A 23,270-nucleotide genomic window follows, 5' to 3' on the forward strand; every position below is an offset into this window, starting at 1 on the left:
CTTTTTAGTAGCAAACTTACTAGTTTTGCTTATAAATTTATAAATCTCTATTATTATAGCTCAATTAAATATGTAGTTCTGCAATTAAAAATAATTCTTAAACTTGGAAAGTTATTTAAAGTATTTGAAGGAATAAAGCATTGTATCATATATGAAAAATTTCAATACATTTGAAAAAGAAGCATTTTTTTAATTAAGCAAATGTTTTAAATAAAAATTTTCAACAAATTAAAACTTGAAGGGAATTTCCTCAATCTGGTAAATGTTCTGATATGCCTACAACTGATTTATAGCTAATTCTGAAATACTTGATGATTATTACTATATGTCAGAAATGTTTTAAGGTTTTCTTCTACTACAGCTCTTAAACTTGTTATAGCAGTCAGTAAAATGAGGTAAATAAAATTAATAACACTATGAGAATTGAAAATGAAGAAATATAACCATTAATATTCACAAATAATATGATTTTGAGCCTAGAATAGAAATAATCTACAGACAAACCATTAGATAAATGAGTAAAATAAACAAGGCTTTTTGAATCAAGGACAATTAAAATTGTTAATATGTATACTGCTGTGTAAATATTACCAAAATAATATGTTGTTGACAGAAGTGTAGACAAATAAATCAATGAAAAAGAATTGCACATAATGAAAATCTCAGTAATATAGTCATTTGAATTGGGACAAGATGACATAGCATTACAATGGGTAAAGCACCAATCAATGGTACTATGATAGATAGCTCTTCAGATATTTCTACAGGAAAATAATAGATACTTGGGAAAAATCAGTAACTATTCCACAACTATATCAATCACAGGTGGGTTATAAACCTAAAAGAGAAAGTTAAAACAATAAAGCTCAACAGCACATTAGACACATCTTTATAACATAGAGCTATTTATTCCATACAACCAAAATGTCACTCATAATAAAGACAAAGCTTAATACACTGAAACTTATTAAAATTAAAACCTTGGTTCATCAAAAGATTTTCTAGAAAATGAAAAGTAAAGGCACAGTGACAAAAGTATGTGTAATATATGCATTCACTAAAACACCCCGTTAAGAATATTTAGAGTTCTAAACCAAAGAAAATAATGGTACAGTTAAAAAGAAAGAAAAAAGAAAAAAATTTAAATCAATTCACATAAGAAGACATCACACCCCCATTCTGGGGACTGAACTGAGAGGTGCTTATCACTGAGCTATATTCCCAGTCCTTTTGGTTTTTCATTTTGTGATCAAGTCTTGCTAAATTGCCCAGGCTGGCCTCAAACTTGCCACATTACTTTCTCAACCTCCCAAGTTGCTGGATAATAAGCATATGTCACCATGCCTGGCTGAAAATATCCTAATGGCTACTATTAGGTTTGGATATGTGGTGAACCCCCAAATATTTTTTGTTGATCAAGGAATAGTCAGAAGATAAAAAGATTAGATCTTGAAATGAGAGCTATAAGCTAATCAGGGGATTCATCCATATGATAAATTAATAGTTTGAGTGGATTGCATAGGTGGTAACTGTGGGTAGGTGGGTTGTGGCTGGAGAAAGTAGGTCACTTGGATGTGCTTTTGGGGATTATATTTTGGTCTCTGATTCCTTAGATATTGCCTCCCCCTCCCCCTCCATTTCTTAGATATTGCCTCCCCCTCCCCCTCCCCCTCCATTCCTTAGATATCGCCTCCCCTCCCCCTCCCCCTCTCTCATTTCTAGCTGCCATGAGGTAACCATCTTTCCTCCACCACACCCTTCTGTCATAATGTTCTGCCTCACCTCCCACCCACACTGAATCTCTAAAACTGTAAGCTTATAACAAACTTTTCCTTTTCTAAGTTTTCCTTGTCAGGTATTTGGTCACAGTGACAAAATGCTAACACAGCTAATAAACTTGGAAATTAGAACAAAATATAACTACGTATACCACTTGGATAACTAAAAGTTTAAAAATAAAACAATTTGACAATTTTAAGGTATGGAAAGGATGTGGAGCAACCCAAACAATCCCTCACTGCTGGTAGAGATGTAAATTGGTAGAGATCCTTGGAAAAAATGGTTTTCTGGTACATCCTAATGCTATTGCTCCACAAGAATTGCTACATAATTTGTCCATATAAATGAAATACTGTACCGAAGACGATTCTTTCATGCATTTCTTCAATGAAAGAAGAAAAGGATGAGAATGAGAAACCAACCAAGGGTCCACTATATTAATAACAATGTGGTGTCAGAGGTATTGTGGATACTTTGAAATACAGTCACATTCCTTGTCTTCAGAAAGAAGCTACTAAGTAATTGTGAGCTACGAAGTAATTTCTAAAAAATAAGATGCTATTCTTTTATATGTGTTCACAACATAAATTCACTACAGTTTTAGGTTTTTTTAAAATGCTTTCTGTAATTTAATAAGTACATATATAATGTCTGGAGTATTTTTTAACATGCTTATTAGTTTCTATTTCCCTTTGTAGATCATTTTATATTACAGTGAAGGTATTTGACCTGCATGGTATTTGTTCTCCTCTTCCCTCACAAGAAAAAAAGAGGAGTCGTAGGAAGCATTGTTTGGAATCCTCAAAGAAAAACAGTAACAATTTCAATGTTTGTCTGACAGCATTTAATAGCTATTATTTGATGTCTTCTTTTTAGTACATACCAGGGAAAGGACTGACCAAGAGCCAAAAGCAAAGAACAGAAACATTAGTGTACATAAAGAACATAAGATCTAAACTACAAAAAGACAGTTGTATACACCTGGTAGCATCTTTTCACTGGAGAAAGCAATGTTTCATCATGTCACGTTTCAGAGAGATGCTCTACTTCCAATCATCTATGGAACAACATCTTGACATGTATAATCTTCTACAGGGGAAAGAGAGAGATTTTTTAATCTTCATGGTCACTTTTCATGGTTTCGTGACATCTGCAACATTTTTAGCTTTCGGGTAGTCTTTGTGCAGTTCTGCCAGATGCAAAGCATAGGTCACCTGTTACAATGGATACAGTCCTTGCTCTGAGCTTCACATTTACCATCATCTCCACATGAGATAATCAGCCAGTGACTGCACAGTATTGAGAAGAACAGCAACTTCTCTGTTAACACATTGCATTTTTAGGCATCCCTAAACTAAGGTAAACATAAATAAATAAAACACTTCAGGACATTCTAAAGACTTTCCTCTATACTCATTCTGAAAGAAATCTTTAACTCCAAGATGTCTGGTTATTCCTTCAAAGTAAAATATAAATTTTTAAAAATGAATCTTAGCATTTTCTCTTCAATTTATTTAAGAAAATCACATTTTAAATGACTTATTTCTACAATTGTATAGGTATTTAGGGAAAAAAAGATTATAAAATCAGCATTCTTTTCAAAGTATAGGTCCAAAACAGATAAAAATCAACTTACCATATTTTACCAAATTTAATATGTCAATGAGTATTAAGGACACCAGTATTTTAATATTATACCACTAAGAAAGAAAAAATAATGTTAACAAAACTATGGTATGCATCTTGATGTCAGAGATGCTATCTCAAGAAAAAAGTAGAATCTTTGAATTGGGAAAAAAAGAACAGTAAGGTCTATTTTTTAAAATGAAGACCTCTTTGTAGTACACTATAATGCAATAAAAGTAATTATAGCGTTTGATGTGTCCTTTGTCCTTAATGTGAAATTTATCAGATAAATAAATAAATATTTATCTATATATAGATAGATGTTTACTTCACACAAAATATCACATTTAGAGAGATTTAGGAACTAATTAAAAATTTGAGGCACTGTTTTACTGAATCGTCCAACTCAAATTTTGGAGATTTTACTATTCTATAATGTTTTCTACTATTTGCAACACATGTCGATGAGGTCCAGTAAGTGCAAATATATATCTCTGCCCAGGTTATAAATAAATCAATTAGGTGATTATTACCTACAATTATACAAGTGGAAATCAAAACATTACCTTTATAAGAGAGCTAATTATCATAGAAAGCAACTTATATTTTAAACAACGTTTCTGGAAGGAAAAGAGAACAAAGGGCTCTTAGTCCTACAAGGTTTCTTCTTCTGAACTTGTTATTTGCCTGCCATTTCAGTTTTTTAACAAGGAATTTGAAGAAGGATTAAGAGGCAGCAAGTGTGTTATACTAATGCATGGAGCTTTACTTAGAAGAAAACAGACTGGAAGGAAGAGGGTTGATTCCTATTGCAATATTTCACCAGAATTTATCCATGTGTACCTGTATGAAGGGGCATGTATGCATTATCAATACTCCAATGACTTTCCATCAGCAGAGCAACTCAGACTCACTGCCAAAGCAAAGTCTAACTTATACTTGGTTAGATGTAATTGTGGAGCCCACATTAATTTTAGTTATTAGGATGGTGCTAGCATGGTTATTTGGAAATACAGATCACAAAAGATGAGGAGAAAGGGTGGCCTATAGCTTTTGCTTGGTGGGTGATGGTGGTAGGATGGATGGTACGTGTGGAGTTGGCGATGGCTGGCAAAGTGTGCCTAAGCAACTCACATGCAAAAAGAAGTGACTTACTCTTAACTTAGTTTTGGTTTCTGTATTTGTAGAAATTTTTTAGTTAAAAAAGAAGAAAGTAATCTTTTCGGTTTTTTTTTTCTTCCCCAGAATAACCTCTAAAAGGCCCAGCTCTAAACAATTTTATGAAAGTACATATGAGTAATTTGCCATCTGAATATGGATCATATTTGCACAAACGATAATTAGAAAATTTTGAAAAGTAGTTTAATACTAATTTAAGATTGTAATACAATTTTAGAGTTAAAAGAAATATGTTGCTATTTTTGAAGGCTAAATAAACACATTTGTGTTTAAATGCCATATGATTATAATAAAAACAAACAAAAATGTATAAAGTAAGGAAAAAATAAGGTGGAATACCTGATCCTGAAGAAATTTCTCTTATCAATATTTGTTGAACTCAATTTCTGTTGTCTCTTATATACACATACCTGGAGAAAAGAAGATTGGTATGATTTTCTGAAAATTAGATAATTTTACATGTTATTTTATAAAAAAAATATTAATTTTTATGAAACTCAGTAACTCAAAAACTATTAGCAATAACATATAAGGAAAAGGATTGTTGAATTTAAGTTAAATGTTTATCAAGCCACACACAATTCCCAAACTATGGTACTTAAATATAGCCCTCTACAATTAGGAAAACTAGTGAAATTGGGGTAATTAGCACTATGTGTCTTTTAACTGCATATTTCAACTTATAATGATTGATGCTTTACCGTAAGAAAACTAGGGAAATGCTCACAGTCACATTTTATATAGTGCTGCTTCTTTGTTCATTTACTTTCTATTCTAATAAACATACTTCCAAATGTTTTTTTTTAAATCATTTTTTATTGGTTGTTCACAACATTACAAAGCTCTTAACATCTCATATTTCATACATTAGAATCAAGTGGGTTATGAACTCCCATTTTTACCCCAAATACAGGTTGCAGAATCACATCGGTTACACATTCACATTTACATTTTTACATACTGCCATATTAGTGGCTGTTGTATTCTGCTACGTTTCCTATCCTCTACTATCCCCCTCCCCTCCACTCCTATCTTCTCTCTCTACCCCATCTACTGTAATTCATTTCCCTCCATGTTTGTTATCCCATTCCCCTCACAACCTCTTATATGTAATTTTGTATAACAATGAGGGTCTCCCTCCATTTCCATGCAATTTCCCTTTTTTTCTCCCTTTCCCTCCCACCTCATGTCTCTGTTTAATGTTAATCTTTTCTTCCTGCTCTTCCTCTCTGTTCTGTTCTTAGTTGCTCTCATTATATCAAAGAAGACATTTGGTATTTGTTTTTTAGGGATTGGCTAGCTTCACTGAGCATAATCTGCTCTAGTGCCATCCATTTCCCTGCAAATTCCGTGATTTTGTCATTTTTTAGTGCTGTGTAATACTCCATGGTGTATAAATGCCACATTTTTTTTTATCCATTCATCTATTGAAGGGCATCTGGGTTGATTCCACAGTCTAGCAATTGTGAATTGTGCTGCTATGAACATTGATGTGGCAGTATCCCTGTAGTGTGCTCTTTCACCCCAGTAAGATTGGCAGCCATGACGAAGTCAAACAACAACAAGTGCTGGCAAGGATGTGGGGAAAAGGGTACTCTTGTACACTGCTGGTGGGACTGCAAACAGGTGCAGCCAATTTGGAAAACAGTTTGGAGATTCCTGGGAAAGCTGGGAATGGAACCACCATTTGACCCAGCTATTGCACTTCCAAATGTTTTAAGCCTTACTTTATAATTGAATTGCTACAGTGGATCATTTTAAGAATCGTTTAAACACAGCAACTCCAATTCCTGAATTATTTTAGATAATCTCTTTAGTGGCTAGACTCTTGATTATTCCCTTATTTCACATTCCTCGTCGAACCCTACCTTTTTCCCAACACCCCCAAAACTTCCCCAGTCTTCTTGAATTTTTTTTCTTGTGTTTATTCATAAGAAATTTTCCTTTGCTTTTTTAAAAATTACTTTTGAGCTCAGAGTCAGCACCTACAAATTATGAGATACGTCTCTCTACCTTCTATTACTGATAATTTTTATGAAAGAATTTGCCATCATTTTAAGTTTCTACCTGACTTACAATATTTTTAATTAAAAAGTTTGTGTGTGTGTGTGTGTGTAACTTTTTTACACTTGAAATTTAATAGCTACATCATAGTAGTTGTATTTTTATTTTTATTTTTTTCCGTTTTGTAAGAAACAATAGTTTATTTTTCTGACACCACAGCTCTGGCGAGTGGTTTTGTACCAAATTTAATGGAGGTCACACAGAACGTTTTACGGATGGGAGGGGAGGAAGGGGAAGGAACCATAAAATCTAAAACAAAAACAAAATCCTGGGTAGCTTTTAGCATCTGTTCCACTCCCACATTAACAAAATTCACTTGGGAATTCCTAATAAAAAGAGAAGGGAAAATGAGGTGGGCAGGGGGAGTGGGCCAGGGGTGGGAAGGCCAAGGGAGAAGGCCAAGGGCCCTCGCAGGACAGAGCTCCCCTGCAGGGCAGGAACAGGGCTTCCCTGGAGCAGTCCCCAGCAGAACACCAGGTATTGCAGCTGCCACAGGGGAGGGGAGAGGAGGGGCCGAGGGTCCCCAGGGGCCCTAGGGAGGAGGACACACTTAGCCAAGACTGGAAGTGGGGGAAACAGAGAAGACCTGATGGTGGGTTTGTGTACTGGGAGAGACAGACAGTGCTGAGGAGCACTCAACTGAAACAAATGTCCTAAGCTTCATTATTTTTAAAAAGAAAAATTTCCCCACTCCCCCCACCCCTCGCAGAATTTAGTTCCTTTTTTGTGCTTTTCATTAATACTCTGCTCTGAGGTCGTAGTTTGGTTTTTCTATATACACTGGAGTTGAAAGAAAATAGTCCAAAGTCTGAAGATGGATTCTCCACCTAAAGTAAACAGCCCAGCATTCCTGTTCTCCTCTTGCCCCAAAGACTAACGTCTCTGCTAAAATCCCTTTTACAATATAGTACAGTACACACAAAAAAATAAAGCCCAAATTAAAAAAAAAAAAAAAACATAAAAGAATCCTGGGAGAAGCCAGTCCAGAGGACGTAAACATACAGAAAACGGTGCAACACGTGACCGACGGCGATTCTCAAAGCACAGCTACAGATTCCCAAAAGTAGGTGCCATCAAGGGATACCCAAGTCCACAAAAATAATTTTTAAAAAATAAATCTTAAAAAAAACCACACCTGTTGATTAAATGAATGATTTGTTTTCAGATAGACCATACATTCTCGAGTTCCCCTCCCCCACAGCAGCCCTGGGGTCTCTGTCCCCCTATTGCATGACCAACAGTAAGCACTCCTGGCGCTCCCTCCCAGCAGCTCTCAGGACCTGGAATCTCATCGACAAGCATCGGCACATCCAATCTTAGCAGCTTAAAACATCATGTTTCCTGGGTTGCCAGGTCCTTGGCTGAATCCACCCATGCCCACGTCAGCAGCCATGCCCGGGGGCCTCATCTGGGGGGGGGGGGATCATGATGTTCTGTTGGGGTCCCATCATGCCCTGCATGGACATCATCATTCCTGGGGAGCCCACAGGCCCGGGGTGTGTGTACGGCCCAGCAGGCCCCCGATCCTTGCCAGGAATCGTGCCCAATGGGGCCTGGCTTGATGTCACACAACCCTATCATGGGGCATGGGTCCCAGGAGCCTCCGATGGTACCTCAAGGACGGATGGGTTTCCCCCAGGGCTTCCCTCCAGTGCAGTCTCCTCCGCAGCCAGTCCCTTCCCTCACAATGGCCCCAGTGGAGGACCAGGCAATTTCCCAGGAGGGATGGGTTTCCCAGGAGATGGCCCCCTCAGCCGCCCCAGCAACCTGCCCCCAAGTTCAGCAGATGCAGCACTTTGCAAACCTGGAGGCCCAGGGGGTCCTGACTCCTTCACTGTCCTGGGGAACAGCATCATAGTAGTTTTAAATACTTTATTATAACTTTCTTTCTTTGTGGAATAATTTTCCCTTTTATACTAGAAAATACTAGAAAATTAATGTTTTTTTTTTCTTTTAATTTCAGGTAGGTAAGATGTATAATTTTCCCATTAAACTGATTTATACTTTCTCCCATCTGGTATTGATAATGTGTTTTTGTGGTCCCTGATCTTCCACTGTGTGTAACCCTGTCTCCTTTCATACCTGTGATCTCAAGTGTGATCTCTCTCTATGGTGATGCTGTCACATTTGCTCTACTTTGTGAAACTAAACACTGTTTTCATTCTTGTAACATCTTTAGTTCCATCTTTCAGGCTTCCCCTCAGTAGTTGCAGATTGATTTCAACTCATTCCTTTCAATTATTAATACTTTCTTGAACCTTCATTTGTCTCATCTGAGCTGTTAGCTTGTTTTCAATTTTTTTAGACTAAGGAGCACTATTTGTTGGAACACTCACATTATGACTTCTCTTATATTTTCAAGTAATTTATTACTGTTCCTCAAAATCCTTTTCCTTAAGACCCCTTTCTCATTTCTTTTTATATATGACTCTTTCAAATTTATTTTAAAGGCGACAGTGAGTTGATGAACAAAGGAATGGAAAAATGAAAAGAAAAGGATATATGAGCCTGCATTGGACCGTAGCTTGAATTTTTTTTCTTTTTTTGCCTTAAGATCTTACTCTTTGCCCAGAGTATGAGGATACAATCATTTTCTGTGAACACGTGTAACTGTAGCTCCTAATGACACATCTTTGGGCCTCTTGCCCTAGGTGTTGAATTCTGTTGGCTTCTTTCAGTTGCAAAGCAAAATTACAGGAGGAAAAATGAGCATATACATTTTCTTTTAGAGCTTCTTCTGCTGTGCCAAAGCAATCTGCTGAGTCAGCATAGAGAAGAGATTCAAATCCAGGTCTCCTTGACTCATGTCACAAAGCTTTTATATCATATTACACTTTTTTTGTCTTAGATTCCAAAATTCTTTCAAAGTAAGTCATAGAAAACCTTCGTTAATAAAGACATTTTGGAAATGGAATATTGTATCAATTTGTACTCAATTACATTTCAGTTTAAGTAAGACAAACAGAAAACAGTTTGATTTCAAATGTTATTATTGAAAACTCTTTTAAAATGTATTAGCCAACTTCCTTGACCCTCTTAATTCATTATGCAAAAGGATTGATTCTTCCTGGGAGGTTTGAAGGTTGTTTGAGATCTTCATATCAATATTATAGATGTGACTCCCAATATTGCATAAAATAATGTAAGTATCTGTGACTAAATACTAAGACATTCTATATGCTATGAGTTTTCAACAAAACAGTATTAATTTTTAATAGGGTATGTTTTTAGTATAAAAACTTTTCAATGAAAACAGAGGGAGAATATACATATCCACACACATAAGCTATGTAGCTCTTTCTATAGGGACATATATATTATACTTTATATATATATATAATCAAGTAATATATATTTACTTTATATATTATACATTTGTATATAGATGCTTATGGACCTACTTGGGTTACATTCTGATAAAATCTTTATGAGATAAATAGTATAAATTGTATTTAATACGCCTAGCTTACTGCTCAGCTTGGTAATTCAATTCACTATAGAGTCTTGGTTTTTCCCTAGTGAGTATGTGGCTGCCTAGGAGCTATGGTGTGTTCCTGCTGCACAGCACCACAAGAGTATCATGCTGTATATCACTAGCAAGGGAACAGATCAAAATTCAAAAGTTGATGTACAACATACCTTCGGCATCGTCGCAAATTTGAAAAATCATAAGTTAAATCATCACAAATGCAGGACTATGTTATGGTATATATATATAATTTCATGTATAATTATATATAAATTTATGATATATAAAATATATATTTTTACTGAATTCATGGATTTACATTCTGTTTAAATTATCATTCATCAATATTTTAAGTTAATATATTTTATTTTCTTCTCTTGGATTTTAAAGTAACAATTTAAGGGACTACATAACAATGAGTTGAATCCATTAATATTGAGTATCAGAAAATAGTTGTAAATATTAGGTAAATGCTGAAACATGTAAATCCATGTCTTTCATGCCACATAGTATAATTACTGTAGCCTGTGAAATATCTGAAATATGTTTGCATCAAAAATTTTAAGGTTCCTTTCAACACAACAACCTGGATATATGGTAAAAGCTGACAATTACATCACAGGATTTTTTTCAGCTAGATATTAAGAAATTTCTGAAAACTGAACTCCATTTGTCATTTTTTCTTCACATATTTGGTAACTTGTAAACACAACTTAAATGCAATCTGACATATTGTAGTTTGCTCTTTTTTTTGACAATATTTCAAATGTTGGCTTTTACATACTATTTCCTGATAAAATGTTTTCATTACCATCCACATTTTAGGTTATTTGATTGCTTAAAAAAAGTAGAAATACCTGAAAACTTCTTCATGCTCTTATCTTTCAAAGTAGATGAATTAAAAGAAGATAGAGATGCCTAGACTGCAGTGTAAAAGAAGCCATTGATCTTTACAAATTAGACTGACAACACAGATCCATTAAAGTCCACAGTATAATGAAAAAAAAAATCCTTCCATTTGGCCTTATTTTGTCTCCACTCTTTCTGAATCTAATTCTTCTCTTCTACACTCTTTTGTCTTTCCGAAGAGACACTAAATGCTGAGGAGGTAATGGTCTTCACAAACTTTTCAATCTCATTTTAGAAATCACTCTATTCTAAACATTATATTTGGTACCTATCTGAATAACAATAAGCTGACCATGTCATGGATTATGTAGGGGGAAGAATCAAGGCAGTGTGAAAGAGTTGCTCATTGTAAGACATCTCCATCAGTTCAATGAATCCCATTGGAACTTAAAACGGGATAGTCACTACCATTTTTTACAGGAATTATCACAGCATTTATCACATTCAGAGTTTCAGTTTATTTGTTTACTTATATTTGGTTTTTACATGAAGATAAGCTTCTTAAGGGTAGAAACCAGATCATTCTAGACTTCCCGATTCAAACAAGACCTGGCAACAATACCACCCATTTGCTTAGTCATTTGAGACATGTTTATTAGCTGCTTTGGCAGAAGGCAAAGAAGCTTACTAGTGCAGCTGTTTAAATGACTGCATTACTTGGATAAGTAATAACAATAGAGTAATGAAAGTAATTGACTGTGATATAAATTATAACATGGAGAAAAAGTCTGTTGTGAAGAAATGCTACTTCATTTTCCAATTCCTACAAATGAGAAAATAATTCTAACCCTGGGCTAGCCAAGTTTTATTTTTCTTATATCACAGCCCTTAAATGACTATGCTTTAATCCATCTTATCTTCATGCTAAACCATAAGTCTCTTCAAGGCATGAATCTTGTCATCTTCATGTTTATATTTTCATTGTCTATTTTAGTGCTTGCCAAAAACATATGGTCAAATATTTGTGTGTGCCTCTGTGTATGTGTGTGTGTGTGTGTGTGTGTGTGTGTGTAGGTGCAAATGTATACATATGTATATTTATATATGTTGTAAAATTTAGGCAATTTCTAATTTAAGCTACTTTGGAAAATATTATATGGCATTTCTGGGAAACTGTTTCTCACCCAGTCAAATGAACAAATAAGGAAAACCATTTCCATGACTCAAAAGTAGGAGTTCTGGTTTTGGACTATGTGACTGGTACCATGCTAGCACCTTCCACATAGCATTATGTTTATGTGAGGTCATTTATGGAGAGAGTATCACACAGCATATAAGAGCATTTGGGTCAATATACTCTTAATTTGCCTGTTGATTCCTTTGCGTATGAGGACAAATAATTTAGAGAAGAAATTTAACCTTTCTGTATTCTATTCTATTCTATATATATATGTATATATATAATTTTATATTTATATATATACACACACATAAATGAGAATCATAATCTATTCATAATGTGTTGTCTTAATCAGAAAATGCATATTCAACAGTTTGTGTAATATCTAGTACAGAGTAAACACTTATTAATTAAGTGTTTACTCTGTACTAGATCTAAATGGAGATTGCTTTCAGCCTGATCTAAATGGAGACTGAAATTCAAGAGTGGGTAGCTGACTTTGTAACTAAGGAAGTAAGGACTGTACTAGGTACTATAACAGTTTAGGTAGTGTTTTATTCTCCTTTCAGTGCCAGAGTCATGAGGTCTAAAGCTAGTAAGTTTTCCCAGGGAACATAACCATATCCACCAATCCAGGAAGCAAAAGCTAGGAACCTGAGTCATGTATTTCAGCCTCTAAACTTAACCTGAGAAAAAAACATGTAAAAATTTAATTTGGGACTTATTCCTTTGTCTTTTTCTGGAAAATTTGGGATATGATTGGGCTATTCTAAGTCCCAAATGGCCTGGGTGTGATAGTATAAGAAATTTGTATTACATTTATGAAGTCTATAACAGTTGATAACATTTAATTTTTTTAAAAAAAATTTTTGGTGGGGTACTGGGGATTGAACTCAGGGACCCTTGGCCACTGAGCCACATCCCCAGCTCTATTTTGTATTTTATTCAGAGACAGGATCTCACTGAGTTGCTTAGCATCTTACTTTTGCTGAGGCTGGCTTTGAACTAGTGATCCTCCTGCCTCTGACTCCTGACCAACTGGGATTCTAGGCCATACCACTGTACCCCATCAGCATTTTATTTTTAAGAGGAGAAAACACAATGCATTGCAGATTTTCTTTTCTTTTCTTTTTTATTTATTTTATTTTTTAACTTTCTTCTGGAGATATTATAGTGACTTTTCTCTCATGTTTGTGAGATTATTCACATTTTTCTGCCTTTATTACTTCTTGAGATTTGCAACTTTCAAAACTATTTCCTCAACAATATAAACTCCTGCCTAGAGGTTTATGAAAAACCTTTACAAATCTAAAAACAAATTATTAATAATCAATATAAATCTTGACCAAAGTTTCTGTTGAAAATTAAAGCTTTCATGTAGGAATGCTCACACATAATTCTTTTTCAACTCTGTTAAATACTGAAGCACTCCCTTGAACTTTGCCTTTGTGTCCATTTACTAGCCTTGAGTGGGAACAAAAGGCCAATGTATCACTTCAGTGTCAAATATCTGAAAATAAATTGAAAAATAGTTATAAATGCAGATATTTGGGCAATATTCTAATTTCATTTTTCAAATTTAAAACATTGTATTAAGTATATCATGTAGAAAACAAATAAAATGCTTTTTAACATTTTGCACAAATTGAGACACATGTATTTACTTGGGTTATTGCACTGGTGGGAAAGACCTAACTGGAGATCATTAATGCAGAGGTTAGAGCACTGATTGAATCTGTGGTCAGTCTTCATGCTTTATTTAACAAAATCTAAATAGTGAAGTGATTTTTTAAGTGCCCATGTAAAAATTGTTTCTTAGTATCTTCTTACTTATGCCTGTGAGTCAAATCAGTCTGTAAATTTTTTTTAAGGAACTTTTGAATATTTTTTTGTATAGGCAGCTTCACACAGGATAAGCCTACAACACTTATAACAGAAGATGAGAGTTATTCTTCCTATCTACCTTTTAGATAAGACATGAGGTTAATTCAAGAGAAGTATATCCTGCAAAAATTTAAAAGCAAGAGACTTAAAACTAATTGGATGACTCTTAAAACATTCACTCAAACTGAAAGTATATATATTAAACACACACACACACACACACACACACACACACCAGAGGGTGGAAATTGGGGTGCATTTAGAAATAGAGATTTTTCTTGGGGTGAACTACAAAGTGAGAGTCTCCCACCTATTCCCATTCTTAACCTCCTCTAAATGGGAAGGGATCAGAATTCCTTCTTTTGTCCTTTCAAATGCAGAGGAAGCCTAGGTTAAAGAAAACACTTGGAGAACTTAATAGGAGTCTTCAGATGTTTGGAATGGGCTGTGATAGAATGGACAGTGATCTGAATCAAACCTGAGAAGTTGGAAGTGTGACAGACAGATAGGAGTGCTGCTAAGGAGGTGTACAAGAAAAGTAGCTGTTCTGTAAGCAGCTGGCTATTGTAATTAGCAAAGAAGTATGGGTACCTATTCCCAAGGGGCACTTCTCTGTCAAAAAAAGTCTGAATATGCTTTACTGTATGACTCTGCAGAAAGCAGCTACAGGAGTCTTTGGCCTCCTAGGGGCTACTGAATGGATTTGAATTGTGCTTCAAGTGTGGGTATAAACGTATCAAGAGACTGAAAGCAAATAGTAACAGTGATGGAAGGCTCTTTTCCCTGCAAATGGACTTTAAACACCTGTGAGACCCAGTGAAGGTAGCACCATCTGATGAATTTGGATAGGTAGTACCCTACTGCTTGTTTCACATTGTCAAGTACTCCTCACTCCAAAACCAATTGGGTTAGCCACCTGAGGGAGAAGCAACAGAGAAAGACATTAACCAAGCTCTATCCATGATCTTAGACTTCCTGTTTAGAGCCGACTCTAGCTGAGGGTGAGTGAAAGATTAAAATACATTGGACTGGACATTCTAATTTCTATGGAAGAGAGCTTGTTTACTGACTGAACATGACCATAGAACTCTTTATTGCCTAAGAGTGAACAGAAAAGTTAGGAGCTTAACTGTGTTATCACCCAGGGGTAGGATGAAATCTTTGTCCCGAAATAAACATAAGGGAGATAAAATAATAAAATTGCTTTATGATTATACCTAATGGGTTCTGCTGATAAAGTGTACTGTTTAAGCTCTCCATTGTGTTAAATAAATCATGTACTACCCTCAGGATTATTTATGTTTAAAATTATGTATAAAAATGCCAGTCTGCAGGGTCATTCCAGGAGTTGGGTAAACACATCTAATAGATGGTAGATTTTTTTTTCTCAAAAATTTCAAAATATTTGGAAGTAAAATATAGGCTAAATTGTTAAATCCACTGGCATTAACTAATCTGGAGATTTACCAGAATGGATCTGTACTATTTCCATTAGTTTCAAGGAAAATCACAGAATAAAAATGCTATCATTCTAAATATACCTTTTATAAAGTAAAACTTCAGTTATTATATGGAAATTTGAAAAATATCTAATAGGACTTGGGGGTGACTTTTTTGTACATAACAAATTACAGGGTGTTATTCTTCAGATTTTCTTCACTTTCTGGTCTGTATTTCTGGACATTACTTTTATATAAGTGAGGTTACATATTCTTATTTACATGATATTAAACATATAATATATACCACATGTATTTTTATCTTTAAGGCATGTGTATTCTTTTTAGAAGTTGGAAGTCATTTTATTCTAGCATTTGCATAGCATCATTCCAGTGAGATATCTTCTCATTCTACAGAGAGTTTAGGAGTTGGACTCGTTATTTTCAGAAATGGAAAAAAACATCTCTCCAAGGTAATGGGACACCATGATGTGTGCTCTTGCATATTACTTCCTTTACTAATTAAAGGGAATGGGAGAGTGAAAGTAAGTTGGCATTGTTAAAGTAAATGGTCCAATGCTTCAGTAATGAAGACACATCTAAGCTCAAGTTTATTGTTTTAATTTTAATCTTAGGCAATTTTAGCTCGAACAGAGTAGGTTGCTCTATATGTCCTGCAGTGCATCCTGTCCATTACACCAACAATGTAGCCCACTGAATATAAAAGTGCAGCCAATTTGGAAAGCAGTATGGAGATTTCTTGGAAAGCTGGGAATGGAACCACCATTTGACCCAGCTATTCCCCTTCTCGGTCTATTCCCTAAAGCCCTAACAAGAGCATGCTACAGGGACACTGCTACATCGATGTTCATAGCAGCTCAATTCACGATAGCAAGACTGTGGAACCAGCCTAGATGACCTTCAATAGATGAATGGATAAAAAAAATGTGGCATTTATATACTATGGAGTATTACTCTGCATTAAAAAATGACAAAATCATAGAATTTGGAGGGAAATGGATGGCATTAGAGCAGATTATGCTAAGTGAAGCTAGTCAATCTTTAAAAAACAAATACCAAATGACTCCTTTGATATAAGGGGAGTAAACAAGGACAGGGTAGGGACGAAGAGCTTGAGAAGAAGATTTACATTAAACAGGGATAAGAGGTGGGAGGGAAAGGGAGTGAGAAGGGAAATTGCATGGAAATGGAAGGCGATCCTCAGGGTTATACAAAATGTCATATAAGAGGAAAGGAGGGGCAAGACAAGATAATACAAATGGAAGAAATGATTTACAGTAGAAGGGGTAGAGAGAGAAAAGGGGAGGGGAGGGGAGGGGAGGGGAGGGGGGATAGTAGAGAATAGGACAGACAGCAGAATACATCAGACACTAGAAAGGCAATATGTCAGTCAATGGAAGGGAAACTGATGGGATACAGCAATTTGTATACGGGGTAAAAGCGGGAGTTCATAATCCACGTGAATCAACCGTGTAATATGATGTATTAAGAACTATGTAATGTTATGAAAGACCAATAAAAAAAAAATAAAAATAAAAACAAAACCATCTGTAATAAGTTCTATATTGGAAAGAAGCAGTATGTTTATATGCAAGGTGAATTGATATTGGACATTTATTAAATCTTGTTTTCAACAGGCTATCATAAGTGGGGTTCTTCAGAGGGCAGAAATATTGGGAGACTAAATACATTATCATTGCCAAATTGAAAGATGCAAACTCTCAATTATCCATACTAATATATGGAAACCTCTATGCAGATAAATAAAAATAATATAGGCATAATTTTCACACATAGTTTTGTGATCTATTTTTAAATTTATATTTTCAAATACTACTACAGAATTTAGATATTAGGAACTGAGTGGTTCAACCCTCTCATTTTACAGATTAAAAAAGTCAGAGTTAAAAAATACAATTGTCAATGTAATACAGCTAGTTAGTGGTAAAATGGGAACTGAAGATCAAATCAATTTTTCCCTGTTCTGTGATTTTATAGTACTTCAATGAAATAATCAAATATTCAAAATAATCTCAACTGAAATAGCTGAAAAAGTGACCTTCCCTAACTACCCTGCTGTTTATTACTTGCCTTCTGACAATTTCATTCCATGACTATGCATTGCAATTTTTTACACTAGTCCAAAGCAACATACAGGGTTAGAATTGAATATTTCCAGTCAAGATTTTGAATTCGTTTAGTCTAAACTTTGGGCTATGTCGGATAGCTGTGGATTAAAAATATCAAGGGTTGAGTCCTAAAATAGTGATTGGATCACTTGGCACATTAGCAGGTTGTATTGTTTACTCCGGAGGTTATAGGTAGAGTAGGGATGAAGTCTACTTTTTAGGCTGAGCACATAGACACCATCTTAGCTTATAACATCCCTGGAGGCAAACAGTAATTAAATGCTTTGTAGTAAAAGTGCTTCTATTGTGAATCATAAGCAGGTAAATCTAGCATATGATAAGAGTGAGCAGAGCTACTGATAATGACATAAATAATGATAAAGTAAGAGCTAGCAATAATTTCTATGAGAACTGGAAATTGAGATATGCTTTAGAAAATTCACATAACGGATAATCTTCCAGGGAAAGAGACTCATTTCCCATTACTCTCTATCTGTACTTCTCTAATGGCACTTATTTTATAACTTATGCTGGAGTTATTTATGCAGTTCTTATTTCTTTGATAGTACCATAAACAGCTTGGGGATCAAACCTCTTTTAGCTTCATTTTTATAGTTTCCAAGGCATTTGCTTATTATGCCCTGGCCATAGAAGGCATTTAACAAGAATGGCTTAAATGAATTAATATACTTTTGCTATGATGATATTGGAATTATATTTCATATAAAGGAAAGAGGAAATAATAATAAAGTAGTTGCAATCCTTCTTGGAGGAAAGGAGATGTTCTCATATTCTCTTTCAATAAAGAAAATAAATTACAATGCTTTCTCCAAGGGTCTCAAGTAAAAGAAAAAAAAATAAGAATGTTTGCTGTAGTGGTTTTAAATATACTCACTTTAATATAGCTTCTTTTATAATTCTGCAATTTATTTGAATTATTTCCAATGAGATATTCATAAATGAAATATGAGCTGACCATTAAAAAAGATCAAGTCCTTCTGTGTGTGACCGACTTTTACTTCTTGATTTCTAACCCTGTCTACACATAGCAGACACTGGCGGCTGACTATGCAGTTATCTATTTCCTCCTTTTTCTTTCTAAAAGAATCTGTAACTCATTCAGGGATCCACTGTTCTCCCATGAACTCCAAGAGACTCAGAAGAAGTTTAATTTCCAGCTCAGGAAAAAGTCTGTCCAATCACAGTTTGCCCTCACCCTCCCGTGGGACTGGTGAGAATGTCTGATTGAGCTATCAGTACACAATTACTGACACACTCTCCAAGAGTTATTGATCCAACAGGGATGATTTTCAGGAGAGTTTCCCTGTTCTCTTGTTGCTCTCCTGCTCTCCTCTCCTCTTCCCCTCCCCTCTTAACCCTTTTTCTCTCTTTCCTGTCTTTACTCCTCCCTCTCAATCTTTCCCCCAACTCCACATTTTAATTTCCCCTTTTCTGCTGGATATGAAAAAGGGAGCTTTGCAGAATACCCAGGCCTTTTTGAGCCCTAGGAAGATTATCACCTCTTACTTAAGCTGATGCTGAAGGAGAAAGAGCTAAGCAAGGAGAAGAATTTAGGCTCATGATGTTATCTCCCAGACACTCTACTATCCAAACCTAAATCCCGCACTCACATGGACTTGCACTTTCTTAAAATGATGAAATGTATGTGTTGTTTAAGCCAGTTTGCTCCAATATTATTGCAAACTAATCTTGATGCACTCCTTCACCTCAATCCTCCATCTCATTTTAAAATTTCCTTCCTCGCCCACTTATTTTTCTATATGTGCCATTATTATTCTTATGTAGAGAAACATGTCTAGCTTTATGATACTAAATGATTACCATTAAATATGGACAATAGCAAGGGAAAATAGAACAAACTCAAATGAAATGCTAACAGCTAAAAGGCCGATTTTATAATGTGCTTTTGTAGCAGCCATTTGAGTGAGTCTACATAATGGTTTTAAAAGACTTTCAATAATGTTTCTTGCAGCTGTGCAGACTTTTAACTCTTCATTTAAAAAATACATCTAAATATAAATCAAGCACTATACACTTCCAATTTAGTTGTTTGAATGGAAAGAGAAAGTTGAAAGCTGGAGCAGTCATGAGTAAGTGCTATAAAAAGCTGTAGTCGACAGTTGCAATTTAAAACCAATCAAGTGGGCAGGAGAAGAATACAGAATCTGAAAATAACTGGTAAGCTTAGAAATAGTCTTAAAGCAGCAGCTACACTAATAATGATTATGGTTAATTAGTGATCCAAGGGTGCCACCCTCTCAGCAAGAGGAGTTGGAAGGTGAGAAGTAGTTTAAGCACAGTCTGTCAGTCTCCACCAGGGATATTCACCTGAGCCAATCTTCCCTAATAAGGAAAGATTTTGTCTTGTACCAAAGTACAAAAAGCATAAGGGGGTGGCAGCTACATAGTGATGTGACATGTGTCCACACTTCAAGATTTTTGAGTCAGTCAAGCCTGAGACTGAAAAACTAAGACTTTTTAATGTGGATGACATACATAACATGAGGCATGTTCTGGAGATACCCTCTCAAAACTATCATTCCTGAGATTTTGCATCTGGAAGGTAGAAAACAGGGTAGCTTGTGGAATTTCAACTAAGGCCAGTACATCTTGAGCAAAAGGAGGGGGGTGGGAAGATATTTCAGACCTAATGTAATGCTTTCTCTTTTAGCACTGTGAAAGAAATTGCAGTGTCTTAGTTGTTCTTGTACTTTTATTTAGTTATACTCTGAGCAAGTTATTTAAGGTCTTTCCCCCCTCTGAAGACAAAGAACACCAACCCTTCACTGCTCTTCTTTCTAGGGAATTTGTGAAAGGAAAACTTGCATACATGAAAACTTTCTCTACATAGCAAAGTATTTAGTGATGCTAACAATTGACATTATTTTTATCAAATTATCCCTTTCAAGAAGAAACAAATTAGGAGATATGCTGCATGTTTTAAAAGTCATTATATAAGCCATGAGAATGATCACTTGTTTCAACCATATGAAATTTTTGAAAACAATAAAGTTTAAAAACAACCTTTTTTTAAAGTACAAAAATTTAATACAGACTGGAAAAATAAGTGCATGTTGGTCTTTAAAGAGTTGAAAAACAATCCAAAATATACTTAACCCCAAGATAACTACTAAGATAATATATGCACCTTAAAGCTAACTCTCCTGCTCCCTGAACTTTCTTATTTTCATTCCAAAATGCTTTTATTCTTGATCCTCACTGATTATTATTATACCTGTAGGTTTTATTTCTACATTTTTTCCTCACCATTCTTTCTATTATTCTTGTTTTCCATATACTTATTTTCCTTCCACTTCCAACCACCAAATTCAGACTACACAAAGTTGAAGTAATGAAAAGAGTAAATAAGTTGGATACAAGTGGGGAGCTTATTAGCTTTAGCCAAAAACAAATACTTTCAAGGTGGAGAATCTCTGAACCACAATTCAATATTCATTAACTCCTGTTACCTTGCAAAACAGCCTAAACTTTATTAATGAATACCTTTACAAGAAGCACTGTTTCTCAGTATGTAACACATGTAAGAATGGCCAGATTTATTCAAACCTTGATCAATACACATTAAGGCACAATGGAAAGGGAATATCATCCAGGTTCTAGCAACTACTGAGTTCATTCACCCAACTTCTGCATATCCAATATGTACCAATCATGCAAACAGATACAAAGACTAACACAATCATGTAATACATTATTACCATGTTTTGAAAAGTGCAAGAGAAGCATAAAGTTTATAGAAGCCCAAAATATTTAAATGAAAGATTATCTCTGAACTCTAAAATTCTATTAATTGAATCTAAATTCTTTTAAGCCTCTCTTAATTAAAAAGCAATATTCCCAAACTGTAATTTTCTATCAAAAAATGTTGCCTAAGAACTTTAAAATCTGAATTAAAATTAACAACTAACATTTATTAAGAGACTAATATGTATCAAGGGATAGGAGCTTTCCATATTTTGTCTCAATAGTGACCAAAAAAAAAAAAAAAAAACTCAAGCAGAAAGCAGTTAGCATCACCACTTTACGAATAAAGAAACAAAATTTCATAAAGACAAAAATAACTTGTCCCAAGTCTCACACAATTAAAAGGAAAATAGGGATCTGAATCCAGATCTTCAAAGTCTATTCTTCCCAGGAAACTGTCTCTCATTTTTTTTCCATTACATTAAAACAAAACTTTCTGAAATCACCTTAAGAGCACCACCAAAAAGAAAGAAAGAAAAAAACCTATAAGACAGCCATAAAGTGACAACTGATTATGAAAATATTTCACACACTAGTTTCTATCATACAACCCTCTATAACAAAATACTAAGGAAAAAATTATGAAACAAATATAACCAATATATAAGGTGACAAATATATGCGACAAACATTTTCTGAAAACCAGTTAATAAAAAACAAATTAGATTTTGTGGTTTCTTTCAACTGTTTTATCTTTACCCCTACTTGGTCCAAGGAAGGAATGGCCCAGCACATTTTAGCATATTAATATGGTGGATTCCACACAATTATTTTTAAGTACATATAACAACATAGGGACACAAAGTGTATGTGAAATGCTGTCAAATAAATTTCATTTAAAAAATACAACATAAGCCCATTAAATCTAGAATGCCAATCATTAACATTTAAAGCAATCTTTTAGTAATGTAACATGCAAGTTTATTTTTCTGTGTAAACGTCCTTAAATTCATCTGCATTTTGTAAATTTCTTTTTCCAGGTTATTTCAAATTGCTAATCTGAACCAGCAAACACAACATCCCTGAAAAATGAGTTAACCTTTTGCAACAAATGACAAAAGAGGATTGGGAGTGGGGGTCATTCATTCCAAAGCTGGTTAGGAAAAGAATCTCAATCAATATAAGCCGGTGACAATTTTTCTTCCGAACTCCTTCACATTCGTCCTATTTCCTCCCCTCCTTCCAAATTTCGCCTAAAGGCAAATTTTAAGGTTAAGAAAAATTAGCTGGCGGTGGCCCTCATTGTCTAGCTTAATTGAAAATTTTGTAAGGTTGCTAAGTCTCCCACCTTCACAATTAACTCAAACAACAAAGACGTTTCGAACATCCTCAAGGATTCGAGCATGGGGTAGACACATTTCCCCCAACAGATCGCCCCCTCCAAAACTAGGAATCACACAAAAGCTAATTACTGACGTTCTTTATTCGCGATTCCTCCGAGAAATGTGGAAATAAGCATCACCGCCCTTTAGGAGCCCTCCGTATCCCACACAGAGGTGACGTTTTCTCCCCACAAGGAAGCACCGGAAACGTTGCGGGTAAAAGGCGCTGGATCGCATCATTCCCCTCCACCCCAATCCCCCAGCCCCAAACGCAAAACGCTCTTCTCCGCAGGCTTCTTGCACAGCTTCGCTGGCCTGAGGACTGGGCTCAAACTCCGCCGCCTCCTTGGGCGGAGAGGCATGGCTCCTCCCTCCTTGGGCTCCTCACCACCACTTCCACAGCTGTCAGTTCAGAATTGTGTGTCAGAAGTACTTCTCCAGCCACCACTGACAAAACAATTTCTCCCTACAAGAAACTGTTATACACATCTTATTCTTATAAAGATGCTTCTGAGTACCACACTTCAATTCACTTGTGTGGAT

At 35.2% G+C, this 23,270-nt stretch overlaps 1 long non-coding RNA gene across 1 annotated transcript; it reads right to left on the minus strand.

Moving 5' to 3' along the window:
• Window positions 1-2,659: 2,659 nt before the first annotated feature.
• Window positions 2,660-22,934, minus strand: LOC144250840 (uncharacterized). The gene is made up of 3 exons (XR_013342592.1): window positions 22,822-22,934; window positions 4,924-4,994; window positions 2,660-2,868 (listed from the first exon to the last, which is right to left on the minus strand). It is a non-coding gene; the product is annotated as an uncharacterized LOC144250840 (long non-coding RNA).
• Window positions 22,935-23,270: the final 336 nt, after the last annotated feature.

The sequence above is a fragment of the Urocitellus parryii genome, chromosome 2 (genome assembly GCF_045843805.1).
Source record: "Urocitellus parryii isolate mUroPar1 chromosome 2, mUroPar1.hap1, whole genome shotgun sequence".
NCBI lineage: Eukaryota > Metazoa > Chordata > Mammalia > Rodentia > Sciuridae > Urocitellus > Urocitellus parryii.